Genomic DNA, 9,478 nt, shown 5'->3' on the forward strand with positions numbered 1-9,478 from the left:
TCTGTAAGCAAAGGTACCGAAAGGGTAGGTAAAAGTGGTTTTCTCCTGATCAGATTGCACAACAGGTATTTGGGAGAAACCAGAATAACCATCTAGAAAGCAGAAGTGTGTGTGTTTAGATAATCTTTCTAGCATTTGGTCAATAAAAGGCAAAGGGTAATGATCTTTCATAGTGGCTTTATTCAATTTCCTAAAATCAATTAACATCCTATAGCCAGTAATAATCCTTTGTGGGATAAACTCATCTTTGTCATTAGGGACAATGGTAATACCTCCCTTCTTAGGGACGCAATGCACCGGACTTACCCAATCACTATGAGCAAGAGGATAGATAATACATGCTTCCAGGAGCTTTAGTATTTCTTTTCTTACTACCTCTTTCATCTTAGGATTTAATCTCCGTTGATGATCAGCACCTGGTTTGGAATCAGGATCGGTTTTAATTTTATGCTGGCATAGAGTGGGACTAATGCCCTTAAGATCATCAAGAGTATATCCAATAGCAGCACAGTGCTTCCTCAGAGTTTTCAACAATTTCTTTTCTTCATGCTCTAAAAGGCTAGCACTAATGATAACAGGATATATCTCTTTTTCATCGAGATAAGCATACTTAAGAGTATCACGCAACTATTTAAGCTCGAACACAGGATCACCCTTTGGTGGGCGTGGATCTCCAAGCAGTTCAACAGGCAAATTATTCTTAAGGATAGGATGTTGTTCAAAGATAACTCTATCTATCTCATTCCTTTCATCCATATGCATATCATTTTCATTCTCAAGCAAGTATTGATCTAAAGGATCAGTAGGGGCACAACAATAGAAGCTAGGGCAATAATTTCATCCTTACTAGACAATTCTTTTTCATGAGGTTGTCTACCAAACTTGGAGAAATTGAATTCATGTGACACACCTTCAAAGCCAACAGTGACAGTTTGCTTATCACAGTCAATACGAGAATTGATAGTATTGAGGAAAGGTATGCCAAATATGATGGGACAAAAGCTATCTTGTGTGGTAGCAAGAACGAGAAAATCAGCAGGATACTTAGTTTTACCACACAAGACTTCAACATCTCTAACAATTCCCAAAGGGCAGATAGTATCTCTATTGGCAAGTTGAATAGTACATCAATAGGTTCCATCTCGACAGGTGCAATCTCGTCTTTAATTTCATCATATAAATATTGAGGTATTGCACTAACACTAGCACCCACGTCACATAAACCATGATAAAAATTATCTCCTATCTTAACAGAAACAACGGGCATGCCAACAACAGGCCTATGTTTGTCTCTAGCATGAGGTTTAGCAATTCTAGTAGCATCTTCACAGAAGTGAATATCATGGCCATCAACATTGTCGGACAGGAGATCTTTGATAATAGCAATGCTAGGTTCAACTCTAATTTGCTCACGGGGTGTAGGTGTACTAATGTAGCCCCTACGTATCACAGTTGAAGCTTTAGAATGATCCTTTATTCTAACACGGAAAGGTGGTTTCTCAATGTAAGCACTAGGAACAATAGGATCATTATAAGCAATGACTTTCTCTTCAACTGGATAGGGTTTAACTACATTGACTTCTATGGGAGGATGATATTTAAACCACTTCTCTTTAGGGAGATTAATATGAGCAGAAAATGATTCACGTAATGAAGCTACTATCTCAGAGTCAAGTCCATGTTTAGCGCTAAAATCACAAAAAGTATTTGTTTCGACGAAGGATTTAGCGCAATCGAACTTAAGATTCATACCTGACTCCTTACCTTCATCAAACTCCCAATCTTCAGAGTTGCGTTTAATTCTTTCCAATAAATGTCATTTGAAGTCAATATCTCTCTTCATAAAAGAACCGGTACAAGAAGTGTCAAGCATGGTGCAATTATCATGAGAAAGCCGAGCATACAAGTTCTGAATAATAATTTCTCTCGAGACCTCATGGTTGGGGCATGAATATAACATTGACTTACTCCTCCCCCAAGCTTGAGCAATACTTTCTCTGTCACGAGGCCAAAAATTATAAATATAATTCCGATCAAGATGTACTAGATGCATAGGATAAAACTTTTGATGAAATTCCAATTTCAATCGGTTGTAGTTCCATGATCCAGTATCATCACATATCCTATACCATGTTAATGCTTTATCCCTCAAAGATAAGGGAAAGACCTTCTTCTGGACCTCATCCTCGCGCAAACCTGCGAGCTTAAATAAACCACAGACTTCATCTACATATATTAGATGCAAGTCGGTATGTGATGTTCCATCTCTTGTAAAAGGATTAGCCAACAGTTTCTCTAGCATACCCGAAGGAATTTCAAAACAAATATTTTCAGTAGGTGCAGTAGGTTGAGGAGAAACTCCTTGTGCTTCCATTCGAGGTGAAGATACCCCGAACAAGCTCCTCAAAGTATTAGTTTCCATAGTGACAAGTGACAATAAATTTCAGCACACTATGTAAATGTTTCCTTACCAAAGGCGCTTCACTCCCCGCCAACGGCGCCAGAAAAGAGTCTTGATGACCCACAAGTGTAGGGGATCTATCGTAGTCCTTTCGATAATTAAGAGTGTCGAACCCAACGAGGAGTAGAAGGAACTGACAAGTGGTTTTCTGCAAGGTATTCTCTGCAAGCACTGAAATTATCGGTAACAGATAGTTGTGTGATAAGATAATTCGTAGCGAGTAGCGAGTAACAATATCAACAAAGGTGCAGCAAGATGGCACAATCCCTTTTGTAGCAAGGGACAAGCCTGGACAAACTCTTATATGAGGTAAAGCGCTCCCGAGGACACATGGGGATTTATGTCAACCTAGTTTTCATCAAGTTCATATGATTCGCGTTCGCTACTTTCATAGTTTGATATGTGGTTGTGCTACTTCTCAAACAACAGCGCCAGAAATTGGCACGTTGACGGAGACTTGGCTTGCGTTGGTCTTTCCCTTGAAGAGGAAAGGGTGATGCAGCACAGGAGCAGTAAGTATTTCCCTCAGTTTGAGAACCAAGGTATCAATCCAGTAGGAGAATCTCGTCAAGTCCAGAGTACCTGCACAAACACAAAAGAGCTTGCACCCAACGCTATGAAGGGATTGTCAATCCCTTCAAGATTGATTGCTAAGTGAGATCTGGAGGCGGAAAGTGCAACGTAGTAAAAGAGTAAGGCTGAAAATATGGTGTGAAGTAGACCCGGGGGCCATAGTTTTCACTAGAGGCTTCTCTCAAAATAGCAAATATTACGGTGGGTGAACAAAATATTGTCGAGCAATTGAAAGAACCGCGCAAATTCATGACGATATCTAAGGCAATGATCATACATATAGGCATCACGTCCGAGACAAGTAGACCGATACTTTCTGCATCTACTACTATTACTCCACACATCGACCGCTATCTAGCATGCATCTAGTGTATTGAGTTCATGACGAACAGAGTAACGCCTTAAGCAAGATGACATGTTGTAGAGGGATAAACTCAAACCAATGATGAAAACCCCATCTTTTTACCCTTGATGGCAACAACACGATGCGTGCCTCGCTACCCCTTCTGTCACTGGGTGAGGTCACCGCACGGTATGAACCCAAAACCAAGCACTTCTCCCATTGCAAGAATCATAGATCAAGTTGGCCAAACAAAACCCACAACTCTAAGAGAATTACAAGGATATGAAATCATGCATAAGAGAGATCAGAAGAAACTCAAATAAGATTCATAGATAATCTGACCATAAATCCACAATTCATCGGATCTCGACAAACACACCGCAAAATAAGATTACATCGGATAGATCTCCATGAAGATCATGGAGAACTTTGTATTGAAGATCCAAGAGAGAGAAGAAGCCATCTAGCTACTAGCTATGGACCCGTAGGTCTATGATGAACTACTCACGCATCATCGAAGAGGTCATGGGGTTGATGAAGAAGCCCTCCGTATCTGAATCCCCCCTCCGGCAGGGCACCAGAACGTGCCCCATATGGGATCTTGCGGAGACAGAAGCTTGCGGTGGCGGAAAAGTATTTTCGTGGATCTCCTGGTTTTTTTAGGGATTTTAGGGAATTTATAGGCGAAGGAGCTAGGGCAGGGGAGGCCTAGGGAGCCCACAAGCCTGGGAGGCGCGGGCCCCTTGGCCGCGCCATGGGGGCTTGTGGCATCCCCCGGGACTCCCTGCTTTGGTTCCCAAGCTTTCTGCGTATCTTCTGTTCCGGAAAAAATCTTTTCGGAAGTTTTATTCCGTTTGGACTCCGTTTAAAATCCTCCTCTGAAAAGGGTCAAAAACACGGAAAATACAGGAACTGGCACTTGGCACTGAGTTAATAAGTTAGTCCCAAAAAGATATAAAAGGCATACAAAACATCAAAAGTTTGACAAGATAATAGCATGAAACCATAAAAAATTATAGATACGTTGGAGACGTATCAAGCATCCCCAAGCTTAACTCGTGCTCGTCCTCGAGTAGGGAAGTGATAAAGACTGAATTTTTGATGTGGAATGCTACTAGCATAGTTGTCCTTTGTAACTTCTTTCATGTGACATGAATGTTCAGATCTGTAAGATTCAAAACAATAGTTTGCTATTGACATGAAAACAATAATACTTCAAGCAAACTAGCAAGGTAATCATGAACTTTCGAAATAACAAGGCAAAAGAAAGTTGTCCCTACAAAAACATATAGTCTGGCTATGCTCCATCATCCCCACACAACTAATTTAAATCATGCACAACCCCGGTATTGGCCAAGTAATTTTTTTCGCACTCTTACTTTCTCAAACCTTTTTCAACTATCACGCAATACATGAGCGTGAGCCATGGATATAGCACTATAGGTGGAATAGAGTGTGGTGGTGGTTGTGAGACAAAAAGGAGGAGATGGTCACATTGACTCAGCGTATCAAAGGGTTATGGAGATGCCCATTAATAGATATCAATCTGAATGAGTAGGGATTCCCATACAAAGGATGCAAGAGAGCTATAAGTATGTGAAAGCTCAAAAGGAGAACTAGTGGGTGTGCATCCAACTTGCTTTCTCACGAAGACCTAGGGCAATTTTGAGGAAGCCCAGAATTGGAATATACAAGCCAAGTTATAAAATAAAGATTCCCACTAGTATATGGTGGTGACAAAACAAGAGGCTCTCAATCATGAAGAACATGGTGATATTATGAAGCACAAGTGTGGAAAAAGATAGTAGCATTGTCCCTTCTCTCTTTTTCTCTCTTTCTTTATTTCTTTATTTGGGCTCTTTGGCCTCTCTTTTTTATGTGGGCAACTTTGGCCTCTTTTTTTTATTTCCTCACATGGGACAATGCTCTAATAATGATGATCATCACACTTTTATTCACTCACAGCTCGAAGCTCACAACGATGATGACTCTATAGGAAATGCCTCCGACAGTGTACTGGGATGTGCAACAATCTAGCTTGGCATATGACGTTGAAACATCTCGCTAGCTATCTTACGATCATACAATGGCAATATGAGAGTGACGGCACAAGTCATGAGACGGAACGGTGGGAGTTGCATGGCAATATATCTCGGAATGGTTATGAAAATGCCATAGTAGGTAGGTATGGTGGCTATTTTGAGGAAGGCATATGGTGGGTTTGTGCACCGGCAAAAATTGCGCGGTACTAGGGAGGCTAGCAATGGTGGAAGGTGAAAGTGAATCTATACCATGGACTCACATTAGTCATGAAGAACTCACATACTTATTGCAAAAGTTTTTATTAGTAATCGAAACAAAGTGCTAAACGCATACTCCTAGGGGAAGGGTTGGTAGGTGTTAACAATCGTGCGATCCCGACCGCAACACAAAGGATGACAATCAATAGATCAATTATGCTCTGACTTCCTAACATAGCGGTTCACCATATGTGCATGTTACGACAATCACTAACTTCAACACAAGTATTTCTAGATTCACAACACCCTACTAACATAACTCTTTAATATTAACAAATCCACGTCTCAAAACTAATTAAGAGGAACCAAACTTCTCTTTCTACTCAATGCACATGAAGATGGAAGTTTTTGTATTCTATTTGGGTACCTATCACCTTTGGGACTACTTTCATTGCACAAACCAACTACCAAGTCACGCACCGCCGTGCTCTAAAAGATCTAAGTGAAGCACATAGAGCAAAATTATCTAGGCTCAAAAGATATAACTGAAGCACAATGAGCATTCTTGCAAATTCACGATGAGTGCATGTCTCTCTCAAAAGGTGTGCAGCAAGGATGATTGTGACACAACAAAAAGAAAAGACTCCTACGATACAAGACGCTCCAAGCAAAACACATACCATGTGGTGAATAAAATTATAGCTCCAAGTAATGTTACCGATGGATTGAATACGGAAGAGGGGATGCCTTCGGGGGGCATCCCCAAGCTTAGGCCTTTTGGTGTCCTTGAATTTGGCTTGGGATGCCTTGGGCATCCCCAAGCTTGAGCTCTTTCCACTCTTTATCCCTTTGTCCATGAGAACATCACCCAAAACTTGAAAACTTCACAACACAAAACTTAAACAGAAACTCGTGATATCATTAGCACAAGAAAACAAACTACCACCTCTTTAGGTACTGTAGAAAACTTTATTACTATTCATATTGGTGTTACATTACTGTATTCTCACTTTTCCATGTCTAGTACCCCCCAATACTATACATAGTTTCGTCAAAACAAGCAACCAACTCAACAAAAACAGAATTTGTCAAAAACAGTCCAGTCTGTAGCAATCTATATACTTCGTATACTTATGGTACCTCAAAAATTCTGACAACTTACGACTGCCTGGGAAAAAGGCATATAAACCAGCAGCAAAAATAATCAACTCAAAATCTCTTTGTGAATAAAAATGAAAAAGTAATCTCGTGAGCGAAAAGTTTCTGTCTTTTTCCAGCAGGATCAAACAACCATCACCAAGACTAGTCATAAAGGTTTTGCTAGGCTCAAACACAAAAGACACTATCATAACATAATTACGATAGTGTGGATGCAATAAAACGGAAATAAAAAGATAAATTCATTGGGTAGCCTCCCAACAAGCGCTATTGTTTAACGCCCCTAGCTAGGCATAAAGCGATAGAATCACGTATCGTCGTCTTTGGTGCTCAAACCATAAGTAGCCCTCATAATGGATTCATAAGGCAATCTTATTTTCTTTCTAGGAAAATGCTACATGCCCTTCTTTAAAGGAAATTGAAATCTAATATTTCCTTCCTTCATATCGATGATAGCACCGATAATCCTTAGGAAAGGTCTACCAAGAATGATAGGGCATGTAGGATTGCAATCAATGTCAACCACAATGAAATCCATGGGTACATAGTTCCTATTTGCAATAATAAGAACATCATTGATCCTTCCCATGGGTTTCTTGACAGTAGAATCCGCAAGATGCAAATTAAGAGAACACTCATCAATCTCATTAAAACCCAGAACATCACATAAAGACTTTGGAATCGCGGAACACTAGCACCCAAATCACACAAAGCATTGCATTCATAGTTTTTGATTTTGATTTTGATAGTAGGTTCCCACTCATCATGAAGCTTTCTAGGGATAGAAACTTCCAATTCAAGTTTCTCTTCAAGAGATTTTTATCATAGCTTCGCCGATATGATCGGTAAAGGCCTTGTTTTGGCTATAAGCGTGTGGAGAGTTTAGCATGGATTGCATCAAGGAAATGCATTCAATCAAGGAGAAACTATCATAATTGAATTCCTTGAAATCCAAAGTAGTAATTTCATTACTACTCACAGTTTTAATATCTTCTACTCCACTTTCAATGCTTTTAGCATCAAGATAGATGGACTCTGAATCATTGGGGCGTTTTTCAACCAAAGTGGATTCATATCCAGCCCCATCATCATTAGGTTTGACACACGAAAACAAAGATTCAATGGGAGTCACTCCAAGCACTTTCAGATCTTCGTGATTCTTATCACGAGAACACGCCCTTTTAAGCCATTCATGTATAGCACGAATTTGGGCAGTTCTTTCTTTGCTCTCACTCATGGAAACACGTATAGCTTTCAAAGTTTCATCCATATTGATCTTGGGAGGAACACATCTAACTTTCAAAGCATCAATATCACTAGACATTCTATCAACGCTCCTAGCCAAATCGTCAACTTTGAGTAGTTTTTCCTCTATGGACGCATTGAAAATCTTTTGTGAGTTGATAAACTCTTTGATATTGCTCTCTAGATCAGAGGGTAATCTATTGTAATTTCCATGAGTATTGTTGTAGGAGTTGCCAAAGTTATTAGAGGGGTTACTAGGAAAAGGCCTAGGAACATAGTTTCCTCTAAAAGCATTCTTGTTGCCAAAATTATTCCTACCAACAAAATTAACATCCAAGCTAGCGTTGCTACTCTCAATCAAGGAAGACAAGGGCATATCATTAGGATCTAAAGGAGAACTTCTATTAGCAACCAAATTCATTAACTCATCCATCTTAGCACTCAACGAGTTAATTTCTTCTATAGCGTGTACCTTCTTACTAGAAGGTGACCTTTCAGTGTGCCATTGAGAGTAGTTCATCATGATATTGTCTAGGAGTTTTGTAGCTTCTCCTAACGTTATTTCCATGAACGTTCCACCTGAGGCGGAGTCCAAAATATTTCTAGAAGCGAAATTCAAGCCAACGTAAAAGATTTGTATAATCATCCAAAGACTCAAGCCATGAGCGGGACAATTTCTAATCATCAATTTCATTCTCTCCCAAGATTGTGCAACATGTTCATGATCAAGTTGCTTAAAATTCATAATACCATTACGGAGAGAGATAATCTTAGCCGGCGGAAAATACTTGGATTTGTAAGCATCTTTGCACTTATTCCAAGAATCAATACTATTTTGGGCAAAGGCGAAAACCATGTTTTTGCTCGATCTCACAACGAGAAAGGAAAAAGCTTCAATTTAATCACATCATTATCCACATCTTTCATCTTTTACATATCACAAAGCTCAATGAAGGTATTAAGATGGGATGCGGCATCTTCACTAGGAAGGCCAGAGAATTGCTCTTTCATAACAAGATTTAGCAAAGCAGCATTGATTTCGTATGATTCCGCACTAGTGGCGGGAGCAATCGGAGTACTAATAAAATCATTATTATTAGTATTCGAGAAGTCACAAAGTTTGGTGTTTTCATTCATGGTGACCTCAGCAAGCAAGCAAGCACACAAGCGAACAGAAAGCAAGCGAGAGAAAAGGGCGAACGAAAAAGGCAAACGAAAAAAGGCAAATATTTTTGTAAATATTTGTTTTTCAGAAGTGGGGGAGAGGAAAACGAGAGGCAAAAAAAGTAAATGCAAGAGATGAGTTCGTGACACTTACTTGGATGAGTTCTTGACTTGATCCTCCCCGGCAACGGCGCCAGAAATCCTTCTGCTACTTCTCAAACAACAGCGCCAGAAATTGGCATGTTGACGGAGACTTGGCTTGCGTTGGTTTTTCCCTTGAAGAGGAAAGGGTGA

This window comes from Hordeum vulgare, chromosome 2H (genome assembly GCF_904849725.1).
Source record: "Hordeum vulgare subsp. vulgare chromosome 2H, MorexV3_pseudomolecules_assembly, whole genome shotgun sequence".
Classification (NCBI taxonomy): domain Eukaryota; kingdom Viridiplantae; phylum Streptophyta; class Magnoliopsida; order Poales; family Poaceae; genus Hordeum; species Hordeum vulgare.